This window comes from Pezoporus flaviventris, unplaced genomic scaffold (genome assembly GCF_033815535.1).
Source record: "Pezoporus flaviventris isolate CSIRO_AGI_PZ_B2104156 unplaced genomic scaffold, CSIRO_AGI_Pfla_v1 ptg000036l, whole genome shotgun sequence".
In the NCBI taxonomy this organism is placed as follows: Eukaryota; Metazoa; Chordata; class Aves; order Psittaciformes; family Psittacidae; genus Pezoporus; species Pezoporus flaviventris.
In genome coordinates, this window is record NW_026892584.1 from 24,343,541 (window position 1) to 24,363,691 (window position 20,151).

General features: G+C 39.7%; 1 long non-coding RNA gene across 1 annotated transcript; it reads right to left on the bottom strand.

The window, feature by feature from the left end:
- Nucleotides 1-1,656: 1,656 nt before the first annotated feature.
- LOC133274777 (uncharacterized) lies at nt 1,657-5,437 on the bottom strand. The gene is made up of 3 exons (XR_009745256.1): nt 4,869-5,437; nt 3,557-3,668; nt 1,657-1,907 (listed from the first exon to the last, which is right to left on the bottom strand). It is a non-coding gene; the product is annotated as an uncharacterized LOC133274777 (long non-coding RNA).
- Between the last annotated feature and the right edge of the window lie 14,714 nt (nt 5,438-20,151).

Below are 20,151 nucleotides of genomic sequence, written 5' to 3' on the forward strand. Positions count from 1 at the left end.
CTGGTTTAACTAGCTTGCTAAATCACCCACATCCCCTTCCTGAAGCACCTAGGCATTCCTTAGATGTCTCCTATCGAAATCCTGACCCAGCCTGACCCTGCTTATCAACCGCTTGTTATTCTTTCAAAGAGTTGAAAGGATTACAGCAGATTAGCTAACACAGCTCCCTTCCCTATATTGTTCTGTGTGACAGTTCTATAATAAAAATAAAATAGCAATTTTAAAGCGAATTTTAAGAGTGAGCATACTTCTAATTTGCTGAATCTCTTGTTTTGGGACAGTTGGATTAATTTTTGCATTTTTTAAATCTGTGTTTATCAGCAGCCAGCTAGCTATTATTTCCCTCCTTTTTTTTTTAGATCTGGTTTAGTCGTCATGAAATTCACCTCATGTCTAGTAACGTTCAGGCTTTTGAGAAGACATTTTCCCATCTGATGTAAAATATATGTTTGTGTTTGATAAAAAATGTGCATAAATACATTTTTCATCTCAGTCTTATGTCTGTTTTGATAGCCAAAATATATAGCTCTTCATATGCATAGCACAATCAAGAACAGCCACAAGGTATTTGAGCATGAAAATAAAAAGGTATTTGAGCATGAAAAGAGCTTTGGTTTGGAATTGTACGTGAAATCACATGAGAGTGATCCACACTAAATTTCTTTGCAGAGAGAGCAGGGGGAAAGCAGAAGAAATAAAATGGAGACAGGAAGAAAGTAGCTGCTACAAAGTTGGACAAAGGCATCGTCAGACAGAAACTCTAAGGGAAAGCTAAGCTCCCAAGCAAGTCAGGAATCTGAGCTATTGAGTTTGCAGTAAGGTCAAGTTTAAAAGAAAAAAGACAGCTTGGATAGTAACTTCAAAGACTTCAGTTCTCGTTGTAGAACTGATGAACTGAGGTCCTGGAGTTGCTTGTAGACAGCAACAGAACAATATGGCACCAGTTTCCTTTCTTAAAATTAATACATTATTTCTTTAATTTTTATCTCATATTTGATTTTGACTCAGTGGCCTTCAGTGACATTCCTCCTTACTCGTCATGGATGTTTATCATCCTGAAAAAATTCATGTGTCTTTTTCTGGCATCAGGAACTTTCCTAAGGTCAGGTTGGAAAGCAGGAACCACTCACACACAGAATTCAATGGTGAATGTTGAACCTTGTTTGAATGTGTTTCCAGAGGGGTGGGTGAGGTGAGCAGGCCTGCAAAGCACCAGTGACTTCCCACTCTGTTCATGGTCCAAGCAAGAGAACCTGTCCTGACAACTGAACACATCCTGGGCTCAGCTGTGCCCGTTCATATGGGCTTGCTGTCCCCTTGGCCTGCAGATCTGGCCCTATGGGGGACCCTGGGCCATACCCAGAGAGTTCATACCCAGAGAGCCAGAGTTTTGTCCCTCATTTCTTAACATTGCACAAATGGTTGTAACGAACTTGTCCTTTTGTATGCCAAGCCATCTCTTTTTTTTTTTCCCCTATTATAAAGACCCATTTGAACTTTATTTTCATCTCTCTACTCAAGGAGAGCTCCTCCTGCTCTGGAGAACTGGCAAGGGGTCTTCATCCTCATTGTCTTCAGCCCCACTGGTCACTGCGTTATGTTTGCAGGGAGCGTGAGCCATGTAGGACTGCGGGCTCAGGATGCTGTGCCTGTATTAGGAGAGATTTTAGAAATTCTGATGTTGACCCATGTGTCTGAGAGTTGAAATATGGGCAGTGATGTCTGAAATCACCTTTCAGGCTTCAGCAATTGCATGGGAACCAACTGCTCACCACCTACCTGGAAGGTGTAAAGAGTTACACATCACTTTTTGTGCACTTCAAGTCAAAGAGGTGTAAGACAATCCTGGTCTGGCAACTGCAGAGCCGCAGTAGCTGTGTCACTGTGGCTTGACCTAGTAAGTCCTGCTGAGGAGCAGAAACACAGAAGATTTGGCAGTTCTGTCATTTTCCTTCATCCCCACCTGGAGCAAGTCCCTTCCTCTCTCTCTGTCACTTGTGACTGTTAGGTATGCAGAACAAACTCTTATTTTCTTTTTGTTACCAACATTAATTGATGTTCAGGAGAGGATGGGAGGAAAGAAGCTTTGTCTGACTCTGAAAAGCACCAGATGTGCTTTTTTGAATTGAGGAGAGGAATCAATTAAAATGAGGTAATAATATTAATCTGTCGGCTGCAGTTAAGGTTGACTGTAACAGGAGGGGGAGCTCTCAGCGCATCAGGCAGGGGAAAGGGGGCTGGTGGGGAGCTCAACTCTCCCAAACCAGAGAGGAGCTGGGGATCCTCCTTCCTGGCAGCAGGAATGGGGGAGGAAAGTCTTGTCACCCCCTTCACCCGAATACCTGTGTGACTCTCCCGGGCTGCTGCCACACTCAACCCAAAGGCAGAAGCAGGAATGAATATTCAGTGATGAATGCGGATGAAAATGCTGACGGGAGGAATGAAGTACAAATTAAGAAGCATTGGGATTCTTCTTAAAGTGTGTCTGTTTTGATTGCTATTTCTGTAGATTTTTGCTATGTATTATATTGTTTAACAGAGCAAAAGAAAAACAAAATACATGTTTACTGTGTACTAAGCTATAAGTACCTTTTTCAGACATCAGTAATCATCCTTTCCAGCTGAGAAGGCAATACACTTGCAATAGAGCTCTCCAAAAAACAGCAATTGTCCTATTTTAATGTTTCTGAAGCTATCCCTTATGGCAAAGCTCTCCTGAATTTAATAAGGGTAAAATGAACAGGGCTATATAGTAATTTCATAGAATTAAAAGAGAACTAGGAATTTAGCAGGAATTATACCTCTGCCGTAGATGAGGCTGGCATTATATGATACGAAGCTGTGTGCAAACCTGCCTCTGCATGTGAGTAAATAATCTTTGTGCATGTATGCAAGCAAGATAAATCCTGATTTCCTACCCAGTCTCAGAGGTGTTTGTGTGCAAGTTCTTTGCCAGAGGTGCCGGGCACATCTCCAGAGCACCTCGCAGGAGAGGAGCTGGGAAAGGCAGGATTGCTGCTGCAGCCAGCCCCTGCTCTTGCTAGCCCTCGTGAAATGCGGGGCCAGCTGGTGTTCAAGGTGAACTCAAAGAAAGATAGTCACTGTACCTCAGTGTTCCTTGGCAAATTGTATGAAGGCTATTGATTCTCTAGCTTTTAAAAGTAACTTCTGAAAAATCAAAAATTTCTGAGAAATTAGAAGGTATTTGGGGATGTACTGCCCACAGGAAGTCATTGTAGCATAGATGTCCAAATAATTTTTTTATTTTGAAGTCCCCACTCTTCAGATTTAAAAGTATTTGAACTACATGATAGAACAATCTTTTTTTTTTTTTTCTCCAAAGGACAAACTATTTTTCTGTTACCCATAATAGGTATTTTAAAGTTTCATATTCATGGCAAATTTTTATTTTTTCCATCTTCACCTAAGTTATTTTAGCATTATTCAAGAGCTACTGCTTGGATTACATGTTTGTATTGGTCCCGTTGCAAGGAAACCATCATCTCCTACTATTTCTTTTTAGATTCCCAATATGTTACATGGAAGAGCTGAGTACCTAAGAGGCAAAATCTTCTCTAGGGTGCCAAGTGTGTACCACCAGCAGTCCCCAGTACAGGAGGCACACATGGTGTGGGATGGACCCAGCCCTGCTGGGCTCAACAAACAGTCTGGACAAAAAAAAAAAAAAAAATCCCACTTTTTCAGGGGGAAGAAGGAAAAGTTGATTCTCATTTTACAAATGTGAAGGGGAAATTTTGTGTCAGCAGGTATTACAACTCAATTTAAGCCACTCTGTGTAGTTTTTTAACTGCCTGTGCCAGCAGTTGAAATCTCTCCTCACTCCACGTGTGGGATATTGGGCAGCTGAAAGCCACTGCATGTAAACCTCAGTGGCTTCAGTAACAACAGTGAGCATGTCCCTGGCTGTTTGAGTGCAGGTTCTGGCCCTACCAGCTTTACAGGTAAGCTGGGTTACCTGCAATAGTCTTTTTTGCTTGCTTGCTTTAAGACTCTTGAGTTTTATTGATAAATTAGTGCTGTATTGCTGGCAAATCCATGGAACTTTGGTGACATCCAGTGACAGGTTCTGCTGAAAGGTGTTTTTTCACCCTGGAATGACAGGATTGAAGCGCTGGTACCCTGCTGGTTTCCTTTAATGGGATCAGCAGATGAACTTGAACACAAGCTGAAAATCAGGCTCTCAAACCATATACTACCGACTGTTTTAAGGCTGTTGGGATTTACATTAGGCTTACCTTCAATATTTAATGTGTAAATTGCTGTTGAAAAGTTATTAATTAATCACAATTTAAAGCCAATATCTTGTCTGGCAATCCATTTAAATAAGCTAAAGCTCTTTGAAGAACTTTCTCAGGGCTTCTTCCTAAATTTTCCTGAGCTGTTTCTTAAAGAAATTGTCTGAATGTCAAAGTCAAACATGTGAATAGTGCCTGATATTTTAATATTTTTCCAGAAATCCTAATTAATATTGGAGTAAAGCCTTATTTCTTGGAGAAAAACAAAAAAAGAAATATCAGTGATTGCATACTCTGATAGTGATATAAAAAGTACTAAACTACCTGTGGTAGCTTGCCTAAAAAGGTAGACAGTCATAGACTAAATTTTAAAAACCAAATGATTGCATTCACCTCCTAAAGTGTAGTGTTTAAAGCTAAATAGAATCTGGGGTTAAATGGCATTGCAAGCTGGAGAGAAATCAGTGAATATTTAAAAACTATATTCAAGTTAAATTGACAAATGGTTAGCATTGTATAGTAACATTCAAATCACGGCAATTGTTCTTGTAATAAATATAATTTCTATAGCATTTCCTTAGATTATTCAGTTAATCGCCAGCGCTGGTTTACCTCTTTATAATAATGCGTGCTTTCTTTAAAAAAAAAAAAAGAGAGAATAAAAAAAGAACTTGGTTATTTCTTTGGTCAGGGCCTATTTGCTCCTTTTTTATGTGAGATTTTCAATACTCGGCAATGATGCCGAGCAAAAAAGGTCCATCCACTTCACTTGTGATGCCTCGTGCATTACCTAAAGCACAACAGAACAATGCCAGACAACAGAGCCTTTCTCCCCGGGAACAATGCAGTCACCATGACAACCAGCAGAAGAACGTTTGGCCAGGAAAAGCTGGGAGCTTGGCGGACCAGCCTAATCAAAAAATGGAATAACATGACAACAATTACACTGATGAGTGAGAGGGAAGCTACAGATGCATTCAGACACCTATGGCACTGCCGGCTGGATGCATTCAGCTTGCTCCCCCCCCCCCCCTTTTTTTTTGTTTTTGTTTTTGTTGTTGTTGTTGTTGTTTAGTGTCTTCTGGTTTTTAAGAGCCGGTAAATAGACAAGATCGAATTGTGTAACAGAATGTCAGTGCTCTAGTTAAACTGAAAATTCCTTTTCTTTTGCTGTGCTACTTCAAGCACACTGAAGAGGCTTTAGGAGAGATGAGGTTTTGAAGTGAAATATGTAATAGGTACAATGTAAGTGTCACAAGGCAACTTTATTTAGCTTTAAAAATGTAAACTCGGATTTTCAAATGCATGGATGCAAATAAATATGCCTGGATTGTGTTAGGCATAACCAACCTCACCTTTCACTTTAATTTCAGAAAACTGGGCACGTGTCAAGCATTGATTACAAGTGATGGCTTGTTGTTTTTAAACCAACCCCTTCTGCCTATTAGCATCCCCTGTAAAATTTATTGCACCATTTTGTTCAGACCTCTCTTCCAGCTCCAGGGAAATTGAACTGCAACTGTACATGTGCCACAAATCAAGCAACAGACATACCAATGTACTTCTCCGAAATATCCCAAATTTGTCATTGTGCTAATAGCCTCCTTTTATAAGCTCCCAATTGTATGTTAGAAGTTCTGGTATTTTCTTTATAGGAAACAGGTGAAAGGATTTTTTGCTGCTATAACTGAAAAATGTGTCTATGATTTCTACTGTTGAGAATATTTTATACGTATTAGGGAAGGGGATGGAGGAGGCAAACTGCTGATTTTAAATGGTGAGGTATCTGGGGATAGCCAGGAGGTCTCTTAGAGACTTGGAAACAGTGGTAGACATAAACCTCTGGCCATTTTGGGGGGTTTATCTGACAGTGGCATGCTGGAGTCATGCAGCCAGTCCTTTTGGTACAGCCCCCTGTGCTAAGCAAAACTTCCGCTATACTCCCTCCTGCCCCCCTTCATACTCTTCCCAGCCCCTGGGTAAATCTTGCAGTCAGCTTTAGATAAAGTATCACATGGAATTATTAATTATGTAAATGCATAACTAAAACAACTCTCTGTAAAAATGCTCAGGCAAACCCTTCCCCTTACTTGGAGCACTCTGAATTTGTGTGTGCAAAGGAGCCTTTAGCCATTGCAAAAAAGAAGACAGGGGATTCTCCTACCTGGAGCAAATCTTTGCCTGGCACAGCTGTCAGCGCTCATCTCTGAGCCTCCACCTCACAGGACAGGGAGATTGCTGAGTACCAGGGATGGGTCACGCACAGACCAACAAACTGAAGGTGGAATACAAGCTAACTGCAAAGCCAAGCAGTGCTTTAATGCAGTGGTCATCATACACTGGCATCGTCTCCTTATGTTAGCAGAACAAGAGATTTTAGGCTGCTAACTTCTGCTCTCCCACTAAATTCTGCTTTCTCACGTGTGTCAGTTTCCAAACACCAACTTCACATCTAAATTCAGTGGTCAGCTAGAGATCATAGAAACCCTTAACCCCGAATATTACTTGTTTTGTACATGCGCAAAACTCTTTTGCCCTCCAAGATATATACATTTCACTCAGACACTGATGCTGATCATCTCCCTTGTGTAGTCATCTAAAACCCATCATCCCCACCAAAAATGCCATAAGTATAGCTGAGCTCAGGCCTTTTGGAATTAAAGTTTCCAGACCATCCAGGAGCCCACCTCTCAACATAAAAGCACAAATCCCTATCCCACTCATCTTGGAGTTGGGAATATTGATGCTACGAGGAGGAAAATTAGGAGATGAGTTTAGGTTGTTTGCTAGACACCACTTATAGATTATATTAGAAGAGGTGCCAGAGAGATTAGGTAGAATAGATCTGGGTGATTGTTTAGCAGAAACCTCAGGAATAAGATAGATGTCCTCTGAAGGACATAACTGACATTTAAGACTTTTCAATAATTAAAGGAAAATAAATACAATATTTGAAAAGCTAATTCTGAAGGGATTCTGTCTATAACTTGCAGCCAGCCCAAAAGCTTTTTGAATAACGCAGTTTCATTTTTACTTTTTGCAGTTCTTTATCCATCTTTCAGTTCTTGGACTGCTCTTCAATTTATCCTAATAAACTAACAGTTTCTTATGCTCTGCCACATGAAAAGCTTTTGTAAAACCTTTCATCTACCATGTCTATTTTGTACAGAAAAAAAATTCTTAATAAAAAAAGGAGGCATGACTATTTTTAAAGTAAAACCAATGTTCCATTTTCAAAAGTTTTTAAACTTCATACATATAATCTTTTTTCATTTTTTGTAGGTATAACACATATATCAGACAACCATCAACCTTTAAAATTATTGTACTCAAAAGATAGGTGCCCAGGTCACCCAATCCCATCAACTAACATGTCAGTGAATATATGTGAACATATGGTATCTACTGCTTTTTTAAGCAAAAGGGAGACGGAGTGGAGAGGAGAGGAGAGGATAAGGTCCTGAGTAGAAGATAAGGTCCTGAGTATGGCAAAGAGGGCTCAGAGCATGGGAAAGGCAGGAATAGGGAATGGGGAAGGAGTATACCCAGAAGGATCTAAGGAGGATGTTCAGTCCAGACTTTACCTGGATCTCAGCTGCCTGCTTACTTCAAGCAAAGAAAAACTTCCATTGCTTGTACATGTACACAACCCAAGGGAATGCTCCAGAGAAAAAAAAAACAAAACAACAAAAAACCCCACAAAAAAAACAAAAACCTCCAATATATAACATTTATACACCTTGAGATGTGTTATTCGCTTCCCTTAAAGTGCACCACAAACCTACTGAGGTCAGGCTACCACTGGTCTGTACTAGACCAGGGCATTTTTTGGCTGTTTTAAATACAGGTGTTATGTTTGCTCTTCTTCAGTCAGACAGTATTAGTCTGACTTGATGAATTTTTATTCTTATCCCTTTCTTAGATCTTATAATTTCATGTGTCAGCCCTTTCAGTACTCTGGGATGAAGGTCATCTAGTGTACCCTCCCTCAGCACATTGAGTTCTTTGAATTCTTCTTCCACCTAAGACAGAAAATTCCATTCTGTTTCTAGATACTTTTCCAATTAGCCAAGATGCTTTTGTTCCCAGCTTCTACTTTGTAATCCTAAGTGAAACCTAATGTAAAACAAGAATTTAGTTTGGGAACCATACAGATGTTATTTTTAACCTCATCCTCTTTTCTTTGTTCTTTCTTCTCTCTTTATTGTTGAGAGTGATGAACATTTTGATGTCTGGTTTCCACTTCCTTTGGAAAAACATTTTGGGTAAAACCTTGACCCTGGTCTTCCCGTTGCTTCAACATTGTGAAAATATTTGCTTTCTCTTTAATATATAGCAAATGAGAGGTGCTCAAAAAGTGCTTCTTGGTCATGCCTGATTTTATTGAGCATAAAGCACTCTCTGTGTAAAGGATCCCTTTAAAAAGTCAAGTCTTTCTTTATGCTTAGGAGATGTCTTGGTAATACAAATTAGAGTATTATTGCTACAAATCTTTCACTAAAGTATCAGCACATGCATTTTTACTTTGACATCAATGAGAAAAAGGTGCGACGAATACAAAAGACAGAGGAAAACATGAGTACCGATGTTGTATACTGTGCATAATGTACAGTTGTATATAATTTGTATAGACTGTACACTATAGTTTGCAGGATATATACATGCTAGTTTAGCTGCTGGCCCTAATGAATATGGAAACAAAATTCTAGGTAGCAGTCTGTTTCAGTTAATGGAAATGTTGTGTTGCCAAGTTTTCACATATCATATTGTTTCAATTAAAAATACAGAAATATTTGCAAGTCATTATGATTATTTTTTTTTTACGCATTTCTTAGCATAATACCATCTTTAAATTGCTGCAAGGGCTTGTGGGGTTCAAACTTCTCATTTCTTCTGAATTTTTATCCTCCTGGTATTTAAAAATCATGATAACCGATAAAAAACAAAACCCTAAACTTGTGAAGAAACACAGGGTTTAAGTTACAAAATTGCTTAGTATGCTAGTGGAAACAAATGATGATATTTACACTGTCCGTTTATTCTTTCACTTGATTTTTTTTCTCTCTGCTTTTTATGTTCATCCTTTCCATATAGTAGCCATATTCTGATCTGAGTTGCATTTTTGGGTTTCTGATGTTTGAATATCCCATCCATAGTTAATACTACTCTAATAATCTTTAGGAATGACTTAAAGTACTACCCTTCACCATCGGTTGTCCGGGGCTATTTTTACGAACTACTGTACTTTTAGCAAGGATAGTCTGCACTCAGAGCTCTTTCTCCTCCCTACTCTGCTCCCCTCCATTCCCTGTCACCACTGACAGCAGTGGTGATGATCCAGGAAGTATTTTTCCTTTTTTGTACTGTCCCATTCCATTTCCTTCCTTAGGACAAACTGAAAAGAGAAATCACCAAAGTGCAGGGGTATTTGTAGACTTCTGGAGCACAATACAAGTCTCCCCCTGTCAACTGACTGTTGAATATCTTGTTGAATTTTCAGGGTTGGGTTTTTGTTTGTTGTGGTTGGGTGGTTGGGTGGGGGTTTTTTGGTTTGTATTTTTTTTTCTTTCTGCTCCTCTTACATATACTCCCTATCCTGTCCTGATTACTTGCCTTCCTTGTCCAAGGCCACTCAGTTTTCTTTCCCCTGAGTCTCTTGTAACTAACGTATTCATAAATAAGCAGGTGTGTCCCTTGCAGCCTGACCAGTCTGTCTAGCTGAAGCAAAATCTAAGCTGGTCTTACCTGGGGAGCTTATTCTTTGTAAACAGCGGAGAGATCTCCGTTATCAAGGGATAGGGGAGAAGTGGTTTGTGTTTCTAAATGCACAATAAGAGGAACGCCGAAGAGGAATGAACAACCACACTTGCAAATAAGGATCCCGTCTCAGTCTTCAAAGTCATTCTATCCAGAAGAAATGCCCTATAGATTCAGTGAATCAACTTTCTGGAGGAAAGACAAGCCAATAGTCTTAAATAATGGGAGGAATGCTGGCAAGCAAACCACTCCTGAATCTGAGAAGAGGTTGGAATGCCACAGTAAGAATAGCAGGCTGGGAACTTGATACAGTCTTTACCTTTTTCATATTTTGTTAAAGTAAAAAAGCGACACTTCTTTGAACAGCCAGCAGCAGGAGTAGCTCCTCTGAAACCTGCTCTGACCAGAGGAGTGGGCTCCTACAAACGGTCTTGCTGGGCCTGCAGAGGTGAACTCTGGGCTGTGAGGAAGTTGGAAGCTAGAGAAGTCCACAGTGCTAAGACTTTCCTCAGCATTGCCAAGTAACTATTGCACCATAGAAAGGATTAGCTCCAGACACAAGGGCTGAGGTCTTGCAAAGCCCATTTTGTTTCTCCCTTCACATAAGTTTCTCCTGACAGGCATTAAAGGTACTCACATCACACCTTGCCTGCAAGCTGCTGTGGCTAAAAAATACTAGGAAGGAGTGAGTCACAATGTCATCAGAAGCCAGTTGACACACAAACTCCTTCTAAGCAGTACATAGTCTGATCAAGAAAGAAACAAAGAAAAACAAACAAAAAAGCATTTTTGTAGAAAATAACATTTGATGTTGTGACAAAAACAAAATTTGGAGGTTTCTGTGTTTATATTGAACTAAATAGCAAAATGCACCGAGATCAAAGATTTTACATTAGACTCTTGCAGAAGGTATCTTTTTACTTAGTGCAGAACTGGGAATATTTCTCTCCAAAAGATATACAACCTTAAATGAAATCTAATGCAACAAAACAGCAATTTGAACTCAGAATTGTTTTCCAATATCTGGCTATACAGCCATATAATCACTGGTGCTGAATTCTTAAATTGAAGTTAAAAAAGATGGATAAAGCAATAATATATAAATGGGTATCAGTGGAAAATAGGATTATTTAAGGAGACTCATCTCCTTGGCGGATAAAAATAAGATATTCAGGTAATTTTCAAAATGCAGAGCTATCTTATACAATGGAGACAACTAAAAAGTACCATTTGCTAGCCCGCAGTGAATGATTTGTAGTCATCAGGATCCTGCAGGTAATTGAGGATATCTGCATTGACATATTCTGCACTACTGCAAGAATACTATTGTAATGAACCAGCGCGTGTACGAGTGTAATTGCCCTCTAGTGCACAGCATTGGAACTGATGCCAACTGTGCCATAGGACAGCACTGCTCAAGAAGGAAAAAAGATCCTCAAAAAGAAATCGGAAATGGGGGCAGTCAAATCCAAACCCCAGTGGCATCAGAGGCTCTGACTAGCCATGGATGCGATAAGGGAGGGAATCCGGTTAGTGCACACCAAAGCAGTCCTGTGGTCTGAACCTATGTCTCCAAGATAAGTGGAGAAGAATGGGGGATTTTCTTCAAAACCTCAGGGCTCCTCCAAACTCAAACGCTAACACAGACAGGGCCATTAGGAGCCTAGATAACCAAAGGCCTCTTGTTCTGCATCACTTCCAGTTGTTTGCGCAGGGTCAGGTTTCATGGGAGGCTTAGGGTGGAGTTCCATAACCTTGTAGAAAAATCTGGTATTTCTGTTAGTGGTGACAAAAAAAAAAAACGAAATGTTCTGAAGCTGCTGATTCTTTCCTTAAGTGCAAGAGAATGAGCTCTGTATTCCCCATGCAAATCACAGGATGATCCCTTTCATGCTTGTGAACAAACATTGAACTAAAGTCTGCAAGTAAGTTTGTAGCTCCGGCCACCTAGTTGGATATTTTCTTGGTGTTATTTCTCACTGCATAAGATGTAAGAATTTGCCAATAAGGGAAGGGAATTATAACATAAACCATTGCACAGGAGCAAGGTGCAAAGGAGCGAGTTTACACAGCAGATGGGAGATGGTGTTACGGCACCATGAAGATGTAAGGGTGAGAACGCAGATAAATTGGAAACCAGCTTCACTCACTCATCTGACTGCTCGTGGAATAGACATGATGGATGAGCAGAGGTAGTGAGGAGTGGAGTCCCTGCCATCCTCCCCAAGCAGATGGAGCTTGTGCAAAAGCTGCATTATGACTAGCCTTACTGCAGCATCCCAGCCCTGGTCCCTCACACAGCCCCTGCACCTTCCCCCAGTAGAACTGGCAGGGATAGGAGGCAAATACTAAAGGACTTTTTTTTTTTAATTTATTAAAATCTCCTAACCTGTTTTCACTGATCTTGTTTTCTCTAGCTGCAAAGTAGCAGTCACTATTTTTTTAATTAATTTACCTTTTCTTGATTGCTTCAGTCCTAATTCCAGTTTGCAGGGATGAGCTGCCCATTCTTTGCCCCTCACTACACTTCCCTATAACAAACTGGGTTCTAGTTGTTGAATCTTCTTAAGGTCAGGATGAAGCCTGGATTCCCTTCAAGCCAGTGGTAAAATTCCTACTGACTTTCACATAATTTTGTACCTAGTGATTTCAGTACACAGCATCTCTTCACTATCTCTTTATGTAAGACCTCATCAAAGTTTCAAATCTGCCAAAACTGTATTTGAGAGTTTATACTCTTAGTAATAAGATCTACATGTTCTTAATTCATCAACTTAAAAGAAACAAGGCCATTTCTGCAGATCATTTTCCTAATTATTGCACTATTATCCTTCCTTTCAGAAAGAATAAATACATTTCCAATGCAGTTAGATCCTATCAACAGTAGCACCAAAGAAATGGCCTCTGCCACCAGACATTTGCAGCAAAACTGTGTTATTACATTTAAATTTCCAAGATGCAGTAACCAGCAAGTTACTAGAGTTCTATTATAGTTGTGATACACGAACTGCACATTGTTATGGTAATGACAATTTTTTTCTTCCCTTTGAAGTAGCAGTGTAAATACAAAGAACATCACATTGGTCTTGGAATGATATTTCCTCTGCCTCCACTTTGTGTACCAAGCAGTAATCAGAATTGCATAAGAAAAAATTAAAACACGATGTAGCTCATTCAGTGTTCCTGCTAGCTTAACAAAGGTCAAAACTAAACCAAAGCATCTGTAAGTATTAACTTCAAAGTAAGTGAAGTAAAACATAAATAGTACTTTACCTGGCAATCAGCCATGACACCTAGAAATCTGGTCTTCAGGTTCAAGGATGCCCTGGGACAGAATCCCTATCAACATAACTGTGTTCTGAAAGCATCATGGTGGTTTACAGTGGTGGTAAAAAAACATCATTGTTTCTTCATATAGTCATAATAAAATATTACAGCTGACCAGATGGTGGAGCAATTACATTTCCATAGTTCTAAATGGCTATTTAGCTTATCCACTTGTGAACTGTTAATTAAAATTGGAAAAGATATCATTCACACTTAAAGGGAAGACATAACTATATAGAACATGCTTAAACAAAGACTTGAAAATTTTATAAAACCAGAGATCCATTACCTTCACCTTCGCACCCACCCTAGTAAGAAAGAAAGTCTTTGACAATAGGACTGTGGCATAAGCAGATGAAAGGCAGAGAACTCAGGGAGCTGAGCTGTCCTGAGAGCACATGTGCTCAATAAATCACGTTGTTTGCTGCAAACGAATGGAACCCCTCCAGCTGCATGGGTGAACACATGCTTCACTGAAGATCACTCACGCACAGAGAGAGAGAGGAATGAGATGCTCTGTGAGTGTACTCCCTCCCCCAGAACCAGATAGTACTGACACTGACAACGCTCTGTGCCACCAGGTCACATTTGTGTGGGTATTTATCTTAATTCACCTGCAACACAGTCTGTGGGTTCAGCTTTATGGAATAGTTAATCAGTGTGCTATTAAATTCTATTACAAACTAAGGTTTAATTTAGCCAAACAGATACACGGTTTGAAATACTTATCTATTATGATATGATATGATGTGGTTATGATATGATATTAGGATATGATATAGTCCTATATTGTCATAAAGTGATTTTTTTCACCATTGCCTTGATATGGGTACACAAGAGCTAATTCATTAACAACCAAAAGAGTCTTAGGCCTGAAGTGAATAAGGCAGGGAAGGCTTTTAGGAAGAAGCAATATTTTTTATTGGACAATCTAATTTAAAACGGAAAAAGAACAGATAATACTTCTTTACGACAAAAAGACGAGAGTAGAGAGGGGTTTAATGTAGCTTAATGCATTCACTTTAAACCTCTCTCTTTAGTTAATTCAAGTTAACTTTCCTGAATGCCTGTCTAGGTTAACCCTCAGGCTTCTGCAGATGGAGCTGCTAATGCCCTCAGCTCCTACCCAGCCTCCAGTTGAAGCCATTTGAGTTTCAACCCTTCTGTGATATCACTCCTTTGAAAGGGTAAGGCACAGATTTCTCACTACCATTGGGACACAGCTGCGGTGTGCCCTGTGGTACCAGAGGGCAAAGAGGATGTGCATGCTCACTGCCGTGGTCTGTGCAATGCCCTGTCTCCCTTTTCCCCCATTCTGTGGAATCACGATTCTAATTCTGCTGGAGGACTGCAACTGCCTCAAGTCTGTATGGGCTTTCCTGTACCTATGGAGCAGGAAAGCAGTCTACTCTTATTGTCCATGAGGCTCAAATTACACAAAACAGATTGAATATAATTTTTTTTTTTTTTTTTTAATATAAAGGAAGCCTATGTTTCATTGACCATACAATGATTTCAGGCACCAGCAGAACTCTGTAATTAGCATGATCTTGGTAACCTGGGTTCATTGAGAAAAAAATAAACTTCAATAACTGGAGTTTGATGGCATTTGACAACTAACATACCAAATACTTAGACTGCACCATTGCTGTTTAGAAGGAATCAGCCAAGTAATTTACAATTTTTCTTTTTGAAAGATTTTCATTGTTCCCTGTTAAGGTTCCCTATGACAGTAACTTAAAATATACAGAATTAAATGTTAGAAATGATGTTTCTATCCATTAGGGAAGATCTTTAACTCAAATTGTCTCCCATAGAGACTACCCTTTCAGACTCTGTCCCCTCTTTCCGATGGAAAGCTCCCAGCTGTATAACTACCCTTGCTCCAGATCCACAGGATCTGCTGCTCCCTCCCTCTCAGGAGCACTTCTCCTGTGCCTGACCAGAGAGGCGATCACAGCAAGGTTCTTCTCAGCCCACTGGTCAGGAGCACTGCTCTTTTAAAGGACAGGCACAATATTTGACTTCCTGGGCAATCTCCAGGGCAGTAATTGGAAGTAAATAAAATGGCAAGTTGCCAGCTAAAGAAACCTGTATTTTTCCTTGTTGTGGCAATTTCTGAATGCAGACCTAGAACAAGAGCTCTTTCACACAGCTCCTGGGTCCTCAGCTAAGACCTTATTAGGGTTATTTCCTGATGATTCCTTAGACGTCGTCACTTCCTGGCTCCCGTGTCCCTTTATTTTAATTCTCTGGATGTCCTATAGAAGCCTCTCAGGTAGTTTAAACTCTGCTCTTGGTAGCACTACTGGCACATAGTGAACCAGCACTCATGCAAAGTCCTGGACAGACTTGTCCAGCCTTCCCTTAAGCCTGCTTTTACCTCCAGGGCTTCACTCACGTATCAGTGAAAAGTAGCACATGATGTAAGTATGAAGAATTGGATTTCTTAAAAGCATTAGAAAGCATGGGCTTTCAATGAAAAATAAGGGGTAAAAGTAGAACCAGTTGCTGCCTCTTGCTTGAGCCATGTCTGTAAAACACCATTAAAGAAAAAGAGAGTCTGAGCTCCAAGAGCAGAGCCGGCTCAAGCCTTTGCACTAGGGAAGGCCAAGTGGTTTGGTTTCTATTTTTAACACTTTGTTTATAGTGAAAAGCAAGTGAGTTGGGTCTAGCTGTATTTTATAAAAAAATGCATCTTTAAGTGGGAGCTATACAAAACATACTAGTACTCAAAACTCCCAAATTTAAGAGAGCTATAATTAACATTGAATAGAAATGCTTATGATGCAGGTTGAAGGTACCATACTCACTTTTCTTCATCTAGAGAATACCAAGTTACTTCACAATGAATTATTGCAGGAAGATTTTGGTGGTCATTTTTTGCTCACCAGTGTTTATGCCCATTCTGCATTTAGTGAAGTGGGGCATCCACATGATTGTGTGTGCTTTGGAGACAACAACTGAAACCACCAGCCGAGCGAGTCTGTGGGTATGACCTTTAGCAATATGTTAACAGACCCACTTGCAGGCTATTTGCAGGAATCAGTTTTCCTTTCCTTCACTTCAAAGTTGGATGCTGAATTATTTGACTCTCCAGTTCCTTTGACTGGTCTTTCTGTTCTCTGAAGATTGACTCATTTCCTGTATTTGAATAAGATAGTAAAAGTGGATATAAAATATTATTTTGCAATTGTAATCAGAATAGCTCTCAGTGTAGATATTAATAGTGAATTCTAAGACTGTGCCTGATAACAGCTGAATTTATGCTTTCATGGGCTAGATTCTGCTCTCATTTATTTCATTGTAAACCCTGAGTAACTCCCAGAAGTCAACAGACTTGCTCTGGATTTCTGCAAAGATAGCAGAGGTCTGCCTCTTGCTCTGTGTTTCTTCTGCACTGATGGGGGTGACATCATCAATCTGGATATATGAATCAGGACGCAGATGAATCAGGCAAAATTAAAAGCAGCTCATTCTTTAAACAGAAACCTCTGCTTTTTGGATGCATTTGTATAAAGAGACCCATTACCTCCCTGCCTCTCTGACCCTGGTAGATCCTATTAACACCTCTATCAGCTTTTACCTGTCATTTTTCACTGCAGTTCATACAGTGCTCTCCAAAACACTGAAGCATGAAAACTTGCAGAGTTCAAAACAGAGGTACAGAAACAACAGACAGAAATGAGGTATCTTTTATCAGGGAGGCATGTGGCTCTTAGACTTTTAAGGAGAGGCTGTTGAGCAAGAGCTCTTTTGGAATGCAGTTTGGCTGTTAATTTCTGATTTTGCCAGCTGCTCTGTTGCCTCAGACTTTGCAAGTGTGTGCATACCCATGTGTGCTTATTTGAAGCAGTGTGGGAGGATCTTGTGCTGAATCTTGTTTTGCTAGTTAGAGTTCAGAGGCTGAACTGCAGAGTTTAGTTCTGAAATTTACCTCTCTCATTAATTCAGATCAGAAGTGTTCCTTTGGCACACTTTCCCTAAGAATACAGAGCTAAAACATCAAAACCAGTAACACATTGGAATTTCATCTGATCATCCAATACCAGTTGTTTCCTCTTTTGATGCAAACATCTATCATGGCTTCTTTATTCAGTCTAAAGAAGGAAGAGAAAACACAAACCTCTCCTTTCTCAGACCAAGGCAAGTAGCAGAGTATGCTCTGCCTGCAGGCTGGGGCAACTATTGCAATGCACATTTTGAGTTACTCTTCTGTCTCAGAGAAGTTAGATGCTCTGTGGTGACTTAAAGATACATTTGGCATCTCTTTTGTGGGCTACAGTGTGTGAAGTGCATTTGTGGTCTGCTTGTTTCCTAGTGTGTATGTTCTTAGGGAAAGGAGACGAAAGGCAGCCTGATGTTGAGGTGCTGCTAGAGACTTCGCAAAGGTCAGGGAAGTTCAAGGTTATCTCTTGATGCTCATTAGTATATGTGGATGACATAAAATCTTCATGCCATCCCAGGTGTCTGGCTCCTGGGCCTCTTAGATGATTCAGAGAGCATTATTGTCATGACCAATGCCAATGTGACTGCCTCAAACCCTTAGTCCAGTGCTAACTCCATTGCCTGCTCTCACAGCCTTTATAGCCATCATTCATCTGGATGAAGGGCCTGGTCCTCTCTTTGAGGAATTCTCCCTAGAAGAACGAGTATGCATGACACATGCCAAATAATAATGACCTACTCAATGACCTAAATGGAACTGTGGGAGGTAGGGCTGATGGACCTAGCTGGATGCCAGTTCATTATTAGGGCTGGGTTTAAAAATTACACCATTTTAGTGTGTCATAGCTTGGCAGACTCTGCCTGTTCAGAGGACCCTTGCAAGGGATCTCACTGGGGGGTACTGTAGAGTGAAGAGCTGTCAATTCATGTGAGGAGGTCTACAGGCAGAAATATTTTATTAGTGAAGTGTTTGGCTCTGCTGGATGCTGTGGGAGAACAAGGAGGATTCACCAGTGCTCTTCTCACCTTGAGTAAGACAGAGTAACGGGAAATGATCCAGTGCCTGCAGGAGCTTGCAATCATGGCAGAGAACAGTTAACACTGAAGGGCTGCAACACAGCTCTGAGGGATGGGGAACCTTTCTTGTCAAAAAAAAAAAAAAAAAAAGGTGAATGTGTGTTTCTTGGATATTATGTATGAATATCAGACAAAACTTAATTTGGAAAAAAAAAATGCATACTACAAAAGGCACCGATGGAGACAGTCTGACATGGACTAAGTCAGGTGCTATTTCTTAAAGATATCTGTCTCCTTTGGGTTTGACTGTGATCACAGTTATATTTCCAAATATGTACTTGCTGATGTTTTCATTTCTTCAATGCTGATGACATAAAAGATCTTTGCACTGGGTATGTTGTTTGCTGAGGAAAATTCCACTTGAACTCCAAAGGAATCTGAAGAATTCTGACAGAAAGTTTGAGGGGGCAGGAGTTTACTTTGCACTTTCTCTTGACTTAGGTCTGCTCCCTTTGAAAACAGACATAAAGCTAACATTGATTTAAATGGAAGTGTAAGTAAATCAACCCCAATTGCTTTTGGAAGCCCTGCCCTGAAAATTCTGAGTTCGAGAAACAACTGATTTTATTTCTGCTGCTACTTTGTGCCTTACAGCTTAAAAAGAAAGAGCTGCCTACTTACATGTCCGTTAGTGTGAGTTAAATTGGTTTTTATAATCTTTTTTTTTTTTGTTTATGTTTGATTTGTAAAGTCTGGAAAAAGTAATGCTTTCAAGAGATTGCACCCGGGAAAAAAGAAAGGAAACACTGTGCTAGTGTTGGAAAATCTTATTTTAACGTTTTGGAACAGGTTTTGATAATTAATTTTTGTGTGTGTTTTAAGAAGCAATATGTAAACAGAAGCAATATTAATTTTAAAATAACAAATTGAATTAAATGTTCAAATTATTTAAATAAATAATTGATTACCCAGAAAAAACTTTCTACCTGAAACTTAATTTTCTGACTAACTTAAAAAATGTTTGCCATCTGTTTGAATTCCTTTTTAGAATTTCCTGGAAAATAGAAAGTATAGGTCCTGACAGTTGTAATATGTGGGAGATGTTTCTCTTAGCATTGCAGAATGAAAGGATTGTTATACTTGCAGAGCTGTTCTTTTGCTAACAAGATTTGTTATAACATGGTATTTTCATTTTCTGGAATAAAGAATGTTGCTCTTTTTTTTAAGGCAGAGACATGCATTTTGGAGAAAAGGGTTGAAATAATTTGGGCTAAAAATAATTGAGCTGCTAGTGTGGTAGTTCACAGATGAGAAGTTTTTGGATGGATCAATAGGGGAAAACTAAGTAGATGCCAGAGGTCTGATATTAAGCACTACCGGGATTGCTACTGGAAGAAGAGCTTGTGTTTGTCTACCTGCTCTTGAAAAGCACACTGACATAGAAAAGTTACAAGAAAAAAATCTGAGAAATCTGTCTACAGTAAGAAAGTCTGTCCACAGTAAGAAGGTAAAGGGGTGCCATCTTTTTCAGCTTATCCAGAAGAAGATGAAGAGCAGGCTTGACCATGGTCTGTAATTTCTACAGAGAAATGATTTCTGATAGCCCAGGGCTCTTGAACTTTGCAGACTAAGACACAGGTAGAAAAAAAATCAAACTAAAAATAAGGCAGTTTTATAGTGATGCTAATTAACTTTCAGAACAACTTGCCAAGAGATGGAGTGGATTTTCTGTCATTTGAAATCTCTAAATCAGGATTTTATTTTAATTTTTGTTTTTTTTTAACTATGTATCTTTCTGCTCATCCTTAGAATATAGACAATGCACAGGAATTACCAGCTGGAAACC